Source organism: Vipera berus (genome assembly GCF_964194415.1).
Source record: "Vipera berus genome assembly, chromosome: 2".
In the NCBI taxonomy this organism is placed as follows: Eukaryota; Metazoa; Chordata; class Lepidosauria; order Squamata; family Viperidae; genus Vipera; species Vipera berus.
The window spans coordinates 110,608,865-110,627,417 of NC_138203.1; the positions used below are offsets into that span (position 1 = coordinate 110,608,865).

Below are 18,553 nucleotides of genomic sequence, written 5' to 3' on the forward strand. Positions count from 1 at the left end.
AGAGGGAATATCTATGGTAAGAATTTGAGTTTGTACTAATGATATCTGCACATAACTGAATTACTGTAACTCAGCAACCACGTTGTTTTTCAAATATGTGAATGTAATATTAGAAAATCAATAAATATAAGAAATAAAGCTATACTGGACCTAATTCTTACTAATAGGGAAGAAATGATAGAGGGAGTTGAAGTTGCCAGACCTTGGGGGAATTCAATATAATGCATATACAAGCAATAGAAAATAATTCAAGCAGTGTCTTAAATTTCAAAAGAGCTGATTTTAACAAACTTAGAGATAACCTAGGAAAGATTCCATGGATGAAAATCCTAAAGGGGAAACAACTCAAGAAGCATGGGAAACTCTGAAAAGTGCTATCATAAAAGCCCAGACCAGCACAATACCACTGAAAAAGAAAAGAAAGTCAAGAAGAAACTTGAATGGCTGCACAAAAATCTCTCAGACAAACTGAACAACAAAAAGGACAAAAATGGAAAGAGGGACACATAACCAAGGCAGATTATCAGCAGATAGCCAGAACATGCAAAGACGAAGTCAGGAAAGCAAAGGCTCAGAACGAACAAAGACTTGCAACAGAAATCAAGGATAATAATAATTTAAAAAATTCAACATATTAATAACAAAAAAGCTAAGGAAATTGTACCTCCACTAAAGAGAGAAGATGGCAAGGAAGTAACAAGCAATAGGGAGAAAACAGCTGTCTGTTTAACTCATTTTTTGCATCAATCTTCCCACAAAGAAATTATGGCACAACATACCAAAAAAACACTGCAAAAGACAAACTAGAAACAAAAATTAAAATAAGCAAGACAATAGTTAGAGAATACCCATCCGACCTTGACGAATATAAATCACCAGGACCCGACACATTACACCCCAGAGTTCTGAAGGAGTTGGCAGATGTTATCTCAGAACCATTGCACCATATCTTTCAAAAAATCCTGGAGTGCCAGGGAAATACCTGAGGATTGGAAAAGTGCTGATGTGGTTCCCATCTTCAAGAAACGGAAAAAAAACAGACCCAGGAAACTACAGACCAATCAGCCTAACATCAATACCTGGGAAGATCCTGAAAAAGATAATAAAAAAAACAGATCTGCAAACAACTGGAAGCAAAGAAAGTTATAACTGATAGCCAGCATGGGTTTGTTAAAAACAGATCATGCCAAACCAATCTTTCTTTGTTTTTTTTCTTTTTAGAAATGTTTTACTGATATTTTTATAATAACAATCCTTAGTGCCTAGTGTACAGTATGTTGTCTTGCTTCATATATTTTGGGGAAAAATCAATAGTTAATTAACAGTCAGTAATAATTTTTGTAATTCCATAATTTTTATATTAATTAATAGTGTATTTCTTTGATCTTCGCTTCTCCCAAGTTCTTCAAACTTAAATATCATTCTCATATTTTCAATGCATACTGGTTAAATATAAATATTTTTTTTAATTTTTGTACAAATAATAACATCCATGTATGACATTTTTTCTTATCAACTTGTGTTATTTTCATAAAAATCATCTTATTAGTTCACCATATATACTATTCTCATATTTCATTCTTTGATAAAGTGACTAAATTAGTACACCAGTGAAACTCTGTGGACATAGTATACTTAGATTTCAGTAAGGCATTCGACAAAGTAGACCACAGTCTCCTGTTTGGTAAGCTAGTAAAAGGTGGAATAGACAACATCACCACCAGATGGATTTGAAGCTGGCTGACAAACCGTACTCAACGAGTAGTGCTAAATGGGACTATGGCCACATGGAGAGAAGTAAGCAGTGGGGTACCACAAGGCTCCGTCTTAGGCCCAGTACTCTTCAATATCGTCATCATTGAGTTAGATGAGGGAATAGAATAGAATAGAATAGAATAGAATAGAATAGAATAGAATAGAATAGAATAGAATAGAATAGAATAGAATAGAATAGAATAGAATAGAATAGAATAGAATAGAATAGAATAGAATAGAATAGAATAGAATAGAATAGAGCTGGAAGGGACCTTGGAGGTCTTCTAGTCCAGCCCTCTGCTCAAGCAGGAGAACCTATACCATCTCAGACAGTCTCCTCTTAAAAATCTCCAATGATGGAGCGCCCACGATTTCTGGGGTAAGCTGTTCCACTGGTTGATTATCCTCACTGCCAGGAAGTTTCTCCTCAATTCCAGGTTGTTTCTTTTTTTGATCAGTTTCCAACCATTGTTTTCTCATCCTTCCATCTGGTGCTTTGGTGAACACTTGGCAGCCCCTCAGATACTAGAACACTGCTATCATGTCTCCACTATTTCTTCTTTTCTTTAGACTAGCCAAACCCAAGTCCCGTAGCCATTATGCGTATGTTTTAATCTCCAGGCCCCTAATCATCTTAGTTCTTCTCTGATTTTTTTCCAAACTCTCAACATCTTTTTTGTGATATGGTGACCAAAATTGGCTGCAGTATTCCAGGTGTGATCTTACTAGGGCTTCATAAAGCGGTAAGAGTACTTCTCATGATCTTAATCCTATGCCTCTGTTTATACAACCCAGGATTGCATTAGCTTTTTTGGTTGCTGCTGCACACTACTGGCTCATATTGAAGTAATTGGCCACTAGGACTCCAAGGTCCCTCTCACAGTTACTGTTTTTAAGCCAGGTTTCGCCCAATCTGTATTTGTGTCCTTGGTTTTTCCTGTCTGAATGTAAGACTTTGTTTTTCTCCTCATTGAAACTCATTTTGTTGGATAGGGCCCATTGTTCAAGTTGGTCAAGATCTTTTTGGATCCTGAGTTTGTCTTCTGGGGAGTTGGCTACTCCTGCTAGTTTGGTGTCATCAGAAGATTTGATGAGTTCCCCTTCTATTCTCTCATCTAAATCATTAATGAAGGTGTTGAAGAGTACTGGGCCTAAGACAGAACCTTGTGGTACCCCACCGCTTACTTCTCTCCATGTGGATGTAGTGCCATTGAGGACTACTCTTTGAGTACGGTTTTTTAGCCAGCTACAGATCCATCTGGTGGTGATGTTGTCTATCCCACCTTTTCATAGTTTGCCAAGAAATAGGTTGTGGTCTACCTTGTCAATAGAATAGAAGGGGAACTCATCAAATGCGCAGATGACACTAAACTGGCAGGAATAGCCAACACCTCAGAAGACAAGCTGTAAGGACATGCCTCAAAACCTCTTCCCAAGAAAGCAGAACTCTTGGAATAGATTCATCGCAAAAGGAACTTTTATTAGGAGTAGCTGACAGCAGGCATAGAAGGCAGGATCTGAGGGTTTCCCGCTCAAATCAATAGATTGAAGGAGCAAAAAGCAAACCCCACCACAAAATTTATTTATTTATTTATTTAATTTTATTTATATACCGCCCTTCTCCCAAAGGACTCAGGGCGGTGAACAGGGCAGATATATAAAAAATACAAAAATACAAAAGTTAAAAGAAAATTAAACATATGCCCAACTAAAAACAGTAAATACATATATTAAAAATGACAATAAAAACCCAACCCATCCCCCATCAGGCCAGGCCGGCTTGTTCAAATAAGAGTGTCTTCAGATCGCGACGGAAGGAGCGAAGGTCGGGCGCCATCCGGAGCTCAACCGGCAACCAATTCCAATTATAGAAACAATTGTTTTCTATAATTCATAATCCATATATACAAACAAATGTTTCTCTTTACAATATTCTCTCTGGTAGGTCCCATCATCTATATTCTTAATTTTCACTTTAATATTTTCCCTTTGACCCGTATCTTTCTTAATCAATATGTTTTGCTTAAATCCAAAAGTTTTTCCATATATTTGTTTTTTTTCCAACCAATTATACAATTTATTGCAGATTTCATAATAATCTGTTTCACTCTTATCCTTGACTTCTAACATCAACCTGTCCATTTCAGCACAGCATAAAATCTTATATAATAATAATAATTATAATAATAATAATAATAATAATAATAATAATAATAATAATAATAATAATAATAATAATAATAATAATAATAATAATAATTTTACTTGTATACCGCCCTTCTCCCGAAGGACTCAGGGCGGTGAACAGGGCAATAAATACTAATACAAGAATACAAAAATTAAGAAAAAATTAAACAAAGTGCCCAATACCTTAAAACAATAAGTTAAAATACATTAAAAACAGTAATAAAACCCCCAAAACCCATCAGGCCAGGCCGGCTTGTTCAAACAAGTAAGTCTTAAGATCCCGTCGGAAGGAGCGAAGGTCGGGCGCCATCCAGAGCTCATCCGGTAAACGGTTCCACAAATCCAGCGCACCCACAGAGAAGGACCTCCCCCTGGGGGCCACCAGACGGCATTCTTGGACCGGTGGCACCCTGAGGAGGCCCTCTCTGTGGGACCGCACAGGGCGGAGGGAAGTTGATGCTGGCAGCAGGTGCTCCCCAAGGTACTCCGGACCCATGCCATGTAGGGCCTTAAACACCATTACCAGTACCTTGAATCTCACCCGGAAGACAACTGGTAACCAATGCAGCTCACGGAGCAGAGGTGTAACATGGGAGTATCGGGAGACTCCCAACACAACTCTCGCGGCTGCATTCTGTACCAGTTGGAGCCTCCGAGTGGTCCTCAAGGGCAGCCCCATGTAGAGAGCGTTGCAGTAGTCCAGACGAGAGGTCACGAGCGCGTGAGTGACCGTACATAAAGCATCCCGGTCTAGATAGGGCCGCAACTGGAGCACCAGGCGAACCTGGGCGAAGGCCCCCCTAGTCACAGCTACTATATGGTCTTCCAGAGTGAGCCGTGAATCTAGGAGGACTCCCAAGTTGCGAGCCCTATCTACGGGGGGTAATAGTTCACCCCCCATGGAAAGAGATGGAATGTTCTGAATATCCCGGAATGCCGGTATGCACAGCCACTCAGTCTTGTCGGGGTTGAGTTGAAGTCTGTTCCTCCCCATCCAGACCCGAACCGCCTCCAGGCAACGGGACATCACGTTGAGGGCATCACTGGGGTGGTTTGGGGTCGAAATGAAAAGCTGGGTATCATCGGCATACTGATGATACCCAACTCCAAAACCACGAATGATCTCACCCAGCGGTTTCTTGTAGATGTTGAACAGGAGAGGCGAGAGGACCGACCCCTGAGGAACTCCACAAACGAGAGACCTCGAGGTCGACCTCTGTCCCCCTGCCAACACCGACTGCGAACGTCCCAGGAGATAGGAGGAGAACCACTGCAAAACCGTGCCTCCCACTCCCAATCCCCTGAGACGCCACAGCAGGATACCATGGTCGATGGTATCGAACGCCGCTGAGAGGTCTAATAGGACTAGGACAGAGGAATGGCCCCTGTCCCGAGCCCTCCAGAGATCATTCACCAGAGCGACCAATGCCGTCTCCGTGCTGTACCCGGGCCTGAAACCCGATTGGTACGGGTCTAGATAATCCGCTTCATCCAGGACCAGAGGGAGCTGATGCGCCACCACACTCTCAACAACCTTCGCAAGAAAGCGAAGGTTGGAGACCCGACGAAAGTTATTCAACACAGCTTGGTCCAAGGCAGGCTTCTTGAGGAGAGGTCTCACCACCGCCTCTTTCAAGACGGCGGGGAAACTACCCTCACTCAAAGAGGCAGATATAACCGCCTGGAACCAGCCTCGTGTCCCCTCCTGGGCCGCATAAACCAGCCAGGAAGGGCACGGGTCCAATAAACATGTGGTGGAGCTCAGCCTCCCCATAATCCTGTCCACTTCCTCCGGAGTCACAGAATCAAACTCCTCCCAGGTAATGTCGACAAGACCACCCGTGTCCTGATCGTCAGACTCTGCCCAGTCAGAGTCCAGACTGGTCCGAATCCGAGCGATTTTGTCCGACAGATGTTGGTTAAACTCCTCGGCACGACCCTGCAAGGGTTCTTCCCTCACCTCCTGATTAAGGAGGGAGCGGGTCACCCTAAACAGGGCGGCCGGGCGATTATCTGCGGACGCGATAAGGGTAGCGAAGTGATTAGACCTCGCCGCCCTTATCGCAGCGAGATAAGACCTAATGTAGGTTCTTAGTCGCAATCGGTCGGATTCGGATCGGCTGGATCTCCAACAGCTCTCTAGGCCCCATCTCCGACGCTTCATCTCCCGAAGCTCCGCGGAAAACCATGGAGCTCGATGGGATCTGCACCGGGTCAGGGGCCGCAAGGGTACAACTCGGTCAAGAGCCTCTGTGGCTGCCCTTTCCCAGGCTTCCACTAAGGCATCCGCCGAGTTGTGAGCGAAGGAGGCAGGTGGGGACCCCAGCGCTGCCTGGAACCTCTCAGGGTCCATTAAGTGCCTGGGGCGGTACCATCTAGTTGGTTCCACACACCCACGGTGGGGAGTGGCAAAACGGAAGACCAGCCGCAGGAGATGATGATCGGTCCATGACAGGGGCATAACAATTGGGGAGCCCCCACCAAGGTCATCTAACCGGTCAGTTCATCCGGTCAGTTCAAACGGGCCAATCCCTAGATGTTAGGTCCTCTGTGGGAATGAGGCTGATAAGACTCCGTTACCAAGGCTGTGAAAACATTGTTGGGTCTTCCCACCTCCTCTTCTGCAGCAAGAGATAAGCCAGATGGCTAGAGGCACATTCCTTTCTCTCCCCAGGTTGGCCTCAAGGGGAGAATAGTTCAAAGAGCAAGCAGATAAAAGAAGCAGAGAGGATACATTGTAGCAGCTAAGCAAAAGGGCAATACACATACAATTCCACAAAAACCTCCCCCTTCGCCCCAGGAGTATGGCAGAACCCATAGAAAGGAAAAGGAAAAGAAGAAAGCCCCCCACCAAAGAAATGGGTTCTGACACAAGCTCAGGATTCAAAAAGATCTTGACAAACTGGAACAATGGGCCCTATCCAATAAAATGAGTTTTAATGTGGAGGAAAGCAAAGTTTTACATTTAGGCAGGAAAAATCAATGATATAAGTACAGATTAGGTGAGACCTGGCTCAAAAACAGTAACTGTGAGACGGACCTTGAAGTCCTAGTAGACGATCACTTGACTATGAGCCAGCAATGTGCAGCAGAAGCCAAAAAAGCAAATGCACTCCTAGTCTGCATGAACAGTAGGATAGAATCCTAATACAATCCTGGGTTGCATAAACAGAGGCATAGAATCAAGATCACACAAAGTATTAGTACCACTTTATAAAACCCTAGTGAGACTACATGGGGAATACTGCAACCAATTTTGGTCACCATACTACAAAAAAGAGGTTGAGACCTTGGAAAGTTCAGAGTTCAGAGAAGAGCAACTTAAGATGTTCCAAGGCCTAGAGACTAAAACATATGAAGAATGGCTGCAGGACTTAGTTTTAGCTAATCTAAAAAGAAGAAACGGGGATGACATGATAGCAATATTCTTGTATTTAAGAGGCTGCCACAAAGAAGAGGAGGTCAAATTATTCTCTAAAGCACCAGAGGGCAGGACAGGAAACAATGGTTGGAAACTGATCAAAGAGAGGAGCAACCTGGAATTAAGAAGAAAGTTCCTAACAGTGAGGACAATTAACCAGTGGAACAGCTTACCTTCAGAAAATTCATGGGTGCTCCATCACTGGAGGTTTTTAAGAATAGACTTGTCAGTCACTTGTCTGCTTAAGTGGAGGGCTGGACTAGAAGACCTCCAAGGTCCCTTCCAGCTCCATTCTATTCATTGGTGGCTATTTATTTATTTATTCGGTTTATATACCGCCCTACTCCCAAAGGACTCAGGGCGGAGTTCCATTGGCAGTTGATTCCATAGGGCAGGCGCGCCCACAGAGAACGCCCTCCCCCTGGGGATCGCCCGTCGGCAATCCTTGACCGGCGGTACCCTGAGGAGGCCCTCTCTGTGGTAGCGCACAGGACAATGGCAGCAGGTGCTCCCTCAGATAATCTGGGCCTATGCCATTTAAGGCTTTATAGGTCTTCACCAGCACCTTGAATCTCACCTGGAGGGCAACTGGAAGCCAATGCAGCTCGCGGAGAAGAGGTGTTACATGGGAGTATCGGGAGACTCCCATCACAACTCGCGCGGCTGCATTCTGCACCAACTGAAGCCTCCGAGTGGTCCTCAGGGGCAGCCCCATGTACAGAGCATTGCAGTAGTCTAGCCGGGAGATCACGAGCGCATGGGTGACTGTGCGTAGGGCATCTCGGTCCAGATAGGGCTGTAACTGGCGCACCAGGCGAACCTGGGCAAAAGCCCCCCTGGCCACGGCTCCTATATGATCTTCCAAACTGAGCCGTGAATCCAGGAGGACGCCCAAGTTGCAGGCCCTATCAACGGGGGATAACACCTCACCCCCTCATAGTTAACGATGGAAAAGATTGGTTAGTCTGAGATGCCGGTATGCACAGCCACTCAGTCTTGGCAGGATTGAGACGAAGCCTGTTTCTCCCCATCCAAACCCGAACTGCCTCTAGCCAACGGGACATCACGTCGAGGGCATCACTGGGTTGGTTCGGGGTGGAAAGAAAAAGCTGGGTATCATCAGCATACTGATGATACCCCACCCCGAAACCACGAATGAGCTCACCCAGCGGCTTCATATAGATGTTGAACAAGAGGGGAGAGAGGACCGACCCCTGAGGAACTCCACAAACGAGAGGCCTCAGGGCGGACCTCTGCCCTCCCGTCAACACCGACTGCGAGCGGCCTAGGAGGTAGGAGAACCACTGTAAAACAGTGCCCCCCACTCCCAACCCCCTGAGACGCCGCAGTAGGATACCATGGTCGATGGTATCAAAAGCCGCTAAGAGGTCTAATAGGACTAGGACAAAGGAACAACCCATGTCCCGAGCCCGGCAGAGATCATTCACCAGCGCAACCAATGCCATCTCCGTGCTGTACCCGGGCCTGAAACCCGATTGGTACGGGTCCAGATAATCAGTTTCCTCCAGGAACAGAGGGAGCTGAAGTGCCACCACGCTCTCAACCACCTTCGTAAGAAAGCGAAGGTTGGAGACCGGACGATAGTTGTTCAAAATAGCTGGGTCCAGGGCAAGCTTCTTGAGGAGGGGCCTCACCACTGCCTCCTTCAAGGCAACAGGGAAGGTACCCTCCCTCAAAGAAGCAGTTATTGCTGCCTGGAACCAGCCTCGTGTCTCCTCCCGGGCTGCATATACCAGCCAGGAGGGGCACGGGTCCAATAAACACGTGGCGGAACTCAGTCTCCTCATGATCCTGTCCACCTCATCTGGGGTCACAGGATCGAATTCACTCCAGGTAACATTCTCTAGACCGCTCAATTCCTCCCCGTCAGTCTCTGCCCAGTCAGAATCCAAACCGGCTCGAATCTGAGCGATTTTGTCCGTCAGATGATAGCTAAACTCGTCGGCCCGCCCCTGCAAGGGCTCCTCCTTCACCTCCTGATTAAGGAGGGAGCGAGTCACCCTAAACAGAGCAGCCGGGCGATTATCTGCGGACGCGATGAGGGCAGTGAAGTAATTAGACTTCGCTGTCCTCATCGCCGCGAGATAAGACCTCATAAAGGTTGTTAACCGCAATCGGTCAGACTCAGACCGGCTGGATCTCCAACAGCTCTCTAGACCTTGTCTTGCTTCATCTCCCGGTTCAGGGGTCGCAAGGGTACAACATGGTCGAGCGCCTCAGTGGCAGCCCTTTCCCAGGCATCCACCAAGGTGTCGGCCGGGCTGTGAGCGAGGGGGATAGGTATAGACCCAAGCGCCATCTTGAACCGTTCCGGATCCATTAGGTGCCTGGGGCAGAACCACCTGGTCGGTTCCGCAGCCCAGCAGTGGGTGGTGGCATAGCGGAAGACCAACCGCAGGAGGTGATGATCAGACCATGACAGGGACAATAGTTGACGAGCCCCCTCCCAGATCATGAAACCACTGCCCAGATAAGAAAACTAGGTCGAGAGTGTGTCCTCCCCCATGAGTCGGACCCTGAATTACTTGGGTCAGGTCCATGGCTGTCGTGGAGGCCATGAACTCCCGGGCCAACTCAGATGACCCTCCCAGAGAAGGCAGGTTAAAATTGCCCAGAACTATAAGTCTGGGAAACTCAACCGTCAATCCTGAGAGGGCATCGAGAAGCTCGGGCAGGGCCGTTGCTACACAGTTGGGCACCAGGTATGTTAGCAACAAGCCCAACTGAGCCCCAGGGCCACACCTCAGGAGAAGGGATTCACTCCCGCCTATCTGTACAATAGTGGTCTCCCACGGACATAAGGTCTCCCGTATAACTACCGCCACCCCACCGCCCCTGCCCTGAGCTCAGGCTGGTGTACTTTAATGCCAGATCCGTTGTGAAAAAGGCTCCCCTCGTCCGTGATTTGATCGAGGAGGAACACGCGGATCTGGCATGCATTACAGAAACCTGGTTGGGCTCAGAGGGAGGTGTCCCTCTGACTGAGCTTTGCCCTCAAGGTTTCTGTGTGTTACATTGGCCGTGGGCTCAGGGCAGGGGCAGTGGGGTGGCGGTAGTTATACGGGAGACCTTATGTCCGTGGGAGACCACTATTGTACAGATAGGCGGGAGTGAATCCCTTCTCCTGAGGTGTGGCCCTGGGGCTCAGTTGGGTTTGTTGCTAACATACCACAGGCCACATTCAGCCTTTTGACTGTTCCTGGGCAGTCCACTGTGGGGCTGGTAGCAAGGGAGCAGTGGCCCTCTACCACAGCTCCAGGTTTTTCATGTAGCTCCTTGGGAAAATTAATTACCTCTGCATTAAGGACTACATGCAGAGTAAGGTGGTCAGCCAATTACTAATCTATCTGATGGCGGTACTGTCTATCCCACAATGTTCTATCTTAACCTAGAAGTAAACTATGGTCTACTTTGTCAAATGCATTACTGAAGTCTCACAAAACTATGGCCCCAGCATTTTCCTGATCCACTAATTTAGTCACTTGGTCAAAGAAGACAATAAAATTTCTCTGGCATGATCTATTTTTAATAAACTCGGTGGTAATTGCCTTGTTTGTATCTAGGTGCTTGTAAAGCAGCTGCTTGATTACCTTTTACAGGATTTTTCTAAGTATTCATGATTAATGTTAATGTTAATTAGCTACCGATGATCTATGGTTTCCTGGATTTACTTTTTTCCTTTTTGAAGATTGGAACCACATTAGCTCTTTTCCAGTCCTTTAATACAGGGCTTTTCAACTGGTGGTACGCATACCACTGCTGGTACTTTGGCACCTGGCAGGTGGTATGCAACCTAGACAAGTATGGGGGGGAATGACCTGAAGTGGTAGCAGTGTTGATGAGCTGAAGTGGCTCCAGCAACAGAGAGACCTGGGGGAGAGTCAGCTGGAGCTGTAGTGTTGCTGGGGCTTTGCTGAGAGCCCAGGATCAGCGCGTGCAGCTACAGCTGATTGGCACTTCCAGTGGCCTGGGGAGTGGCCGGCAGCCACACCGAGTCTTTGGATGGAGCAATGAGGAGAAAGAGGAGAGTCTTCTGTGAGAAAAGCAGTGAAAAGAAAGAGAAAAAGAGAGGCTTCTGTGAAACAAGCAGAAGGATCAACGGAGTAGAGGCCGTGAAAAAGAAAGAGGAGAGGGAAAGAAGAATAAGGGCCAAACAGCCACCTGACCACCAAGGTAGTGGTGCATATTAATAAATAAGGATAAATTCATAATAAGTTCATTGGCACAAAGGGAAAGTGATTCAGCAAAGGAACCACCACTGAAGAAATTAAAACCAATTTTTTTTCTCTTTTTTTGGTCATCAAGTTTTTGACATCTTGCTAAGCACTGGTGGTACTTGAATATTGTCATGTCCTAAAAGTGGTACAATCTGTGAAAAGGTTGAAAAGCACTGCTCTAGTAGTTCCCCTGTGTTCCAAGAGATCTGAAAGATACAGTTCAGTGGTTCTGAGATCATATCTGCAAGTGCCTTCAAAACCATGGGATGTAATCCATCTGGTCCTGGTGATTTATACTTGTCTAAGGAGATAGATGTTTTCTTACCATTTTCTTACCTATTTTGATTTGTATTCCTATTTTGTCTTCTGTGATGCTGGTTTTGATTATTTTGTTTTGTTTTGCATGAAGATAGATGCAAATAAGAATTAGTTCTGGAACAGCAATACTGGACCTAATTCTTGCTAATAGAAGAAGTGATAGAGTGGGTTGAAGCTGCAGGAACTTTGGAGGAGAGCGACCATGTCATATTGGAAATTGATATAATGTAGAAACAAGCAACAGACCATAATCAACCAGGGTCTTAGGCTTTAAAAGAGCTGATTTTAACAAACCCAGAGAGCTTGGGAAGGATTTCATGGATGAAAATCTTAAAGGAGAAAAAAAACTCAAGTTTGGGAAACTCTGAAAAATATTATTATAAAAGCCCAATTCAGCTCAATAACATTAAAAAAGGAAAATAAGAAATCTTAAGAAGAAACCAGCATGGTTGCACAAAGAACTCAATCAATCAGTTCAGAATAGAGCTGGAGGGACCTTGGAGGTTTTGTAGTCTAACCTGCTCAAGAAGGAGACCCTATACCATTTCAAACATATGGTTATCCAGGCTTTTCTTAAAAACCTTGAGTGATGAAGCACCTACAACGTCTGCAGGCAAGCTGTTCCACTGGTTAATTGTTCTCGCTGTTAATTCTCCTTAATTCCAGGTTGCTTCTCTCCTTGATTTATTTCCATCCATTGTTTCTTGTCTTGCCTTCTGGTGCTTTGGAAAATAAGTTGACTCTCTCTTCTTTGTGGCAGCCCTTCAAATATTGGAATACTGCTATCATGTCACCCCTAGTCCTTTTTTGTCTAGATTAGCCATACTCAATTCCTGCAACTGTTCTTCATATGTTTTTGTCTCCAGGCCCTTAATCATCTTAGTTGCTCTTTGCACTTTTTCAAAGGTCTCAATATAAAATGGATGCAGTATTCCAGGTGTGGTCTTACTAAGTAAAGCAGTACTAATACTTCACGTGATTTTGATTCTATGGCTCTATTTATACAATCAAGGATTGTATTAGCTTTTTTGGCTGCTGCTGTACACTACTGGCTCATGTTTTAGTGATTTTCCACTAGGACTCCAGGTCCCTCTCATAGTTACTGTTTGTGACCCAGGTTTCACCTGATCAATACTTGTACCTTTGATTTTTCCCGCTTAGGTGTAAAGCTTTGCTTTTCCCCACATTAAATTTCATGTTCAAATCAAATCAGAATAGAGACCCTATACCAGTCCTTCGGGAGAAGGGCGGTATAAAAATTAAATTATTATTATTATTATTTTGGATAAGTGACTGTCCAATCTCTTCTTAAAAGCATCTAGTGATGAAGAACCTACCAAAATCTGAAGGCAAGCTGTTCCACAGGTTAATTGTCCTCATTGTTATGAAGTTGTTATTGGATAGGGCACATTGTTCAAGTCTTTCAAGATCTTTTTGGATCCTGAGCTTATCTTCTGGGATGTTAGCTATTCCTGCCAGCTTAGTGTAATCTGCAAATTTGATTAGTTCTCCTTCTATTCCCTCATCAAAGTCATTTATGAAGATATTGAAGAGTACTGGACCTAAGACAGAACCTTGTGGTACCATACTGCTTACTTTCCTCCATGTAGACATAATACCATTAAGGAGTACTTATTAAGTATGGTTTGTTGGCCAGTTACAAATCCATCTGATGGTGAAGCTGTCTATCCCACATTTTTCTAGTTTACCAAAATGTAGGTTGTGGTATTCTTTGTCAAATATCTTACTGAAATCTACTGTAAGTATACTATGTCCACAGCATTTTGTTGGTCTACTGTTTTAGTCACTTTGTCAAAGAATAAATAAGTTTGTTTTGGCATAATCTGTGTGTCAGAATCCATTTATATTCCATTTCTAACCCCCTATCTGTGCAAATCTAAATCTCACCCACTTACTGGATTCTGCCATTCCCAAGGAGGGGAAGAGAAGATGTTAATTGGACATCCCTATCCACTAGATGCAAGGTTGTTTATTCAGCCTGCCTGGGGGCCATCATCAAAGACCAGGGAAAGAACCTGTGAAATGAAAAGACCAAAGAAAGAGGGGGTGGGATTCTGGTTTGTATCTGATTGGAATTTGAAGGGGAGGAAGCAAATGTTGTAAATGCATGAAGTTTCTCTTTTCCCATGAAAGGTTTTGACACATGAAACTTAACTGATCCGGGACTGACCAAATGGACTGAGGGGAGGGGTTTTTACTCGGGGACACTTTAAAAGTATCAATCTGTGACACAGTTTCCAGATCCTGTCTAGATTATCCACTGTCAATCATGTTTTAGTAAAAGTTCCTGCTTGGACAATCCTGTCTCCAAGAGTTCTTCTTTCCTAAGATATGGATTGGGGTGGGTCCTGACATTAGACAGGATCTGCATTAAAAGTCAACCTGGAAGGAAAAACCTTACCGGGGGACTTTGCAAAAAATACAATGTCTAATGATGAGGAAAGGGAGAAGGAAAGCCCCATGGAAAGGGAACTTTCCCCCCGAACAAAACTCCACCAATGGTCAGAAGCTGAAGCATCATATTCCTCCAGGGAAGAGATGGTGGAGATGCATGACCACAAACTGCGGTGGTCCATGGGCGTTGGAAGGAAAAACGAGTGGGAAAAGGCATCGAGGAAAGTGACCCAGAGGTGGGGCGGCCACCAAACCGAATGGAGGCAAGAGATGGAGAGCTCCCTGCACGTCAGTGAAGATGAGTGGAGCCTAGAGAAAGCTATTGACCTGATGAAGAAAACCTTTAGCTCACTAAGAGAGGAGAAACCTGAATACCGCAGCAGCGCCTGGGCCCATAATTGGAGAGACAGTGGGTGGGGATCCGGAACCTGCAACACCGGGGCCGTCTGCTGGACCAGGAGCTGCGCCTCAGCAGTACCCACCCCTCACAGAACTACAGATGGGGATCAGGATGAGGGGCAATACCGCCCGCTGCACAGACAACGATCCATTCAAAGACTACCGCCCCTGGAAGCAAAATTCAGGGGAGAGCCACCACGCTTGGGGTTTTTCCTAACCCAAGTCCTCAGCTATATGGAAGAATATGGATGGGACATCCCCAGTGACAAAGCCCGCATCCGTATTGTGCAATCCGCCTTAGATGGACCGGCTGCAGATTGGGTGGTGAACCTGCATGACTCCAGCGCCCCAGAACTCAACGATTTCAACCAATTCATATCCTTGAGGAGGCGGTTTGAGGATCCTTTGGCTGATCGTAAGGCCCAGGAGAGAATCAAAACGGTGAGGCAGGGCAGACGGCCGGTGGCTGAATATACCCAAGAATTCCGAGCCATTGCCAGAAAGCTGAACTGGCTGGAAGACATCCTCCTTAGCCATTTCAAAGACGGGCTAAACTACAACCTGTATGATGCTTGCCTGCCTCAAGGAGACCCACCCCACCTTGACGACTGGTATGTCCTGGCAGAGGAGGTGGAAATAGACCTACTAAAGAGGCATCACTGGGGAAAACCATGGAGATGCCCGCTGCCCGAGCAAACATGCGAGGTGGCAAAACCACCGTCCATAGCTAAGAAATCAACAGGCTGTTTCAAATGCGGGAGAGAGGGCCACTGCACCACAGAATGCCGCTCAAAAGCCCCTCAGCATAAATCAGAGGCATCACCCTCCAGGAGACCAGAGAAGTCCCAAGGCAACCCAAAAGAACCTTCCATGAGGGGGACAGAGGCTGTAGGGTCCACAACCCCTGCCAAGGACTGGGATTGGATTCTGGCCTACACCGCAGGGGCGGTGAACACCTCGGAAGACAGCTCAGAGGGAGAACCATTGGTTAAGTGGATCCATTCCACCCATCCTTAGTTATTATATTAATTAGCTTCCTCTATGCCTGAAGCCATCAAAGTAAAAGCCCTAATAGACTCTGGCTGCACCCGCTGCCTCATCAGCCCGACGCTGGTGGGGAATTTGGGGATCCCAGTGAGGAGAATAAAACAACCAATCTCCTTTGGCCAGTTAGATGGGTCCATAACAGGGGGGGTCCATAGCCACCTTACCAGTTCACCAGTCCCTGGGGACTCATGAGGAAGACATAACATTTGTAGTGGCCCCAGGAATGGAAGGCCCAATGATTTTAGGACTGGAATGGCTGAAGAAATGGAACCCCTGGGTAAATTGGAGGACAGCAGAACTCAACTTCCCAGAGGGGGAGCATAGGAACTTAAAACCCCAAAGCACCCCCCAACCCGAAGAGAGGAGACAGCATCAGTGGGGGAAGAGAAGAGGTTACCAGAAATACCGGAAGAATACAGGGACCTTGCTGAAGTTTTCAGTGAGGAATGGGCAGATAAGCTTCCCCCTCACCGGCCCACAGACTGCTATAGAATTCAAACCCGGGGCAAAACTCCCAAAGCCCAGGATGTATGCCATGAGCCCCCCTCCCAAAAAAAAGGTGGAGATGGAACGATTCATAAAGAAAAACTTAGAAAGAGGATTTATTGAGCCTGCCAAACCCAAAGTGGCCGCTCCGGTCCTGTTCAGGGAGAAGAAGGATGGCTCTCTTTGCTTATTCGTGGATTATAGGTCTCTAAACACAATTAGTGAATGTAATGTATATCCCCTACCCCTAATGAAGAATATGCTATCCTACCTATCAAAAGGAAGGATTTTTAGCAAACTAGACTTGAGAGAAGCATACTACTGCATTAGGATTAAGGAAGGAGACGAATGGAAGACTGTGTTCAATTGCCCAATGAGTTGCTACCAGTTCACAGTTCTGCCATTTGGACTGCAAGGAGCCCCCACAGTTTTTATGCAATTAATTAATAAAGTGCTAAGAGAGCACCTATATAAGGGGGTCCTGGTTTACCTAGATGACATCCTTCACTGAGACCAAAGAGGAACATGTTAACCTAGTCAGAGCAGTTCTGAAAAAGTTGCGGACTGCCCACCTATATGCTAAACTATCGAAATGTGAATTCCACCAGGAAAGAATAGACTACCTGGGGTATCGCATATCCCCAGAGGGCATCGAAATGGACCCTGAGAAAGTCAGGGCAATATTAGAATGGGCACACACACACACACACACACACACCTGCACACGGAAGCAATTGCAAAGTTTCCTGGGGTTTGCAAACTTCTACCGCCAGTTTATCCCTTCATTTGCCCAAACAGCCCTGCCATTCACAAACTTGTTGAAAACGAAGGGGGAGCGTCCCCAGTGAAACCCAGCCAGCCCCTGAAGTGGATAATGGAATGTCAAGCAGCATTTGAGAGGCTAAAGAGACTTTTTTCTGCCGAACCTGTCCTGAGACACCCAGATCCCGATAAACCTTTTATAATACAGGCAGACGCAAGCGATGTGGTGGTGGGAGCTGTATTATTACTTGAAAATGACGAGGGGGCATTGCAACCATGTGCATATACATCCAGGAAACTCACGGAGACAGAACAATGTTGGCCTGTGTGGGAAAAGGAGGCATATTCTGTGCAATGGTCATTACTTACATGGCGCCAGTTCCTTGAAGGAAATAAAATCCCCTTCCAGGTCTGGACAGAACACAAAAATTTGGAAGCTCTAAAAACACCCAGGAAACTCACTCCTAAGCAAGCCCGCTAGTCCCAACATTTTCACTGATTCAGTTTCAGTCTCAAACACTTACCGGGGGGGGGGGGAGAATTTCTTGCCGGATGCATTATCTCACATGCCCCAATATAATAGCACACAGGTCACTGACTCTAAACCACTCATGCCCAAACAACAACTGGCAGCACCGGTCACCACCAGGACCCAAGCAAAAATGAAGCCGCAGGTGGATAGCCAAACTGGAATAGAATTCCGAAAGTCTTTGGAAACTGATGAATGGTTGCAGTAAAATAGACATGTGTGCACAATTAAAGATGGACTACCTTCGGTGGGTGAGAAGTTATACATACCTGCCACCCAGAGGATCAATTTCATGCAGCTGTGCCATGATACAAAATCAGCAGGACACTTTGGGTTTGTAAAAACCTTACACTTAAGTAAAAGGCAATTTTGGTGGCCATCCATGAAAAAGGACATAGAAAGCTATGTGGGCAGCTGTCAAATTTGTGTGACGGCTAAGAGGCTGCAAGGGAAGTCGCCAGGACTGTTACAACCGGTGGCGAACCCCTCAGCCCCATGGAAAGAAATAGCCATGGATTTTATAGTGGAATTAACCAGAAAGCAATGGGAACACTGTAGTCTGGATGGTCACGGACTTGTTTTCCAAACAAGTGCACTTCATCCCTTGCCAAAAGATCCCCACCGCAAAAGCCTTAGCAAAACTTTTCGTGCAGCATATTTACAGATTGCATGGGGCACCACAAAGGATCATATCTGATGGGGTGCAATTTATGTCGGCATTTTGGCAAGAACTTTTATCCCTTTTAGGAACCACCCAAGGACTGACTTCTAGTCATCATCCTCAATCGAATGGTCAATGTGAAAAGTCTAACTCAGTACTTGAGCAATATTTAAGATGCTTTATTAATTTCCAGAAAACAAACTGGACGGACCTACTGCCTTTCGCAGAAGTGGCATATAATAATGCAGTCCACTCCAGCACAGGTTACACTCCTTTTCAAGTAGCTACTAGTCAAAATTTCAACCCCATGCCAGAACTAACCCCAAACAAACCGG

General features: G+C 45.8%; 1 protein-coding gene across 7 annotated transcripts in view; it reads left to right on the forward strand.

Moving 5' to 3' along the window:
• Positions 1-18,553, forward strand: part of CARM1 (coactivator associated arginine methyltransferase 1) — a 123,401-nt gene that overhangs the window by 89,548 nt on the left and 15,300 nt on the right. The gene's annotated exons all lie outside the window — the stretch shown is intronic.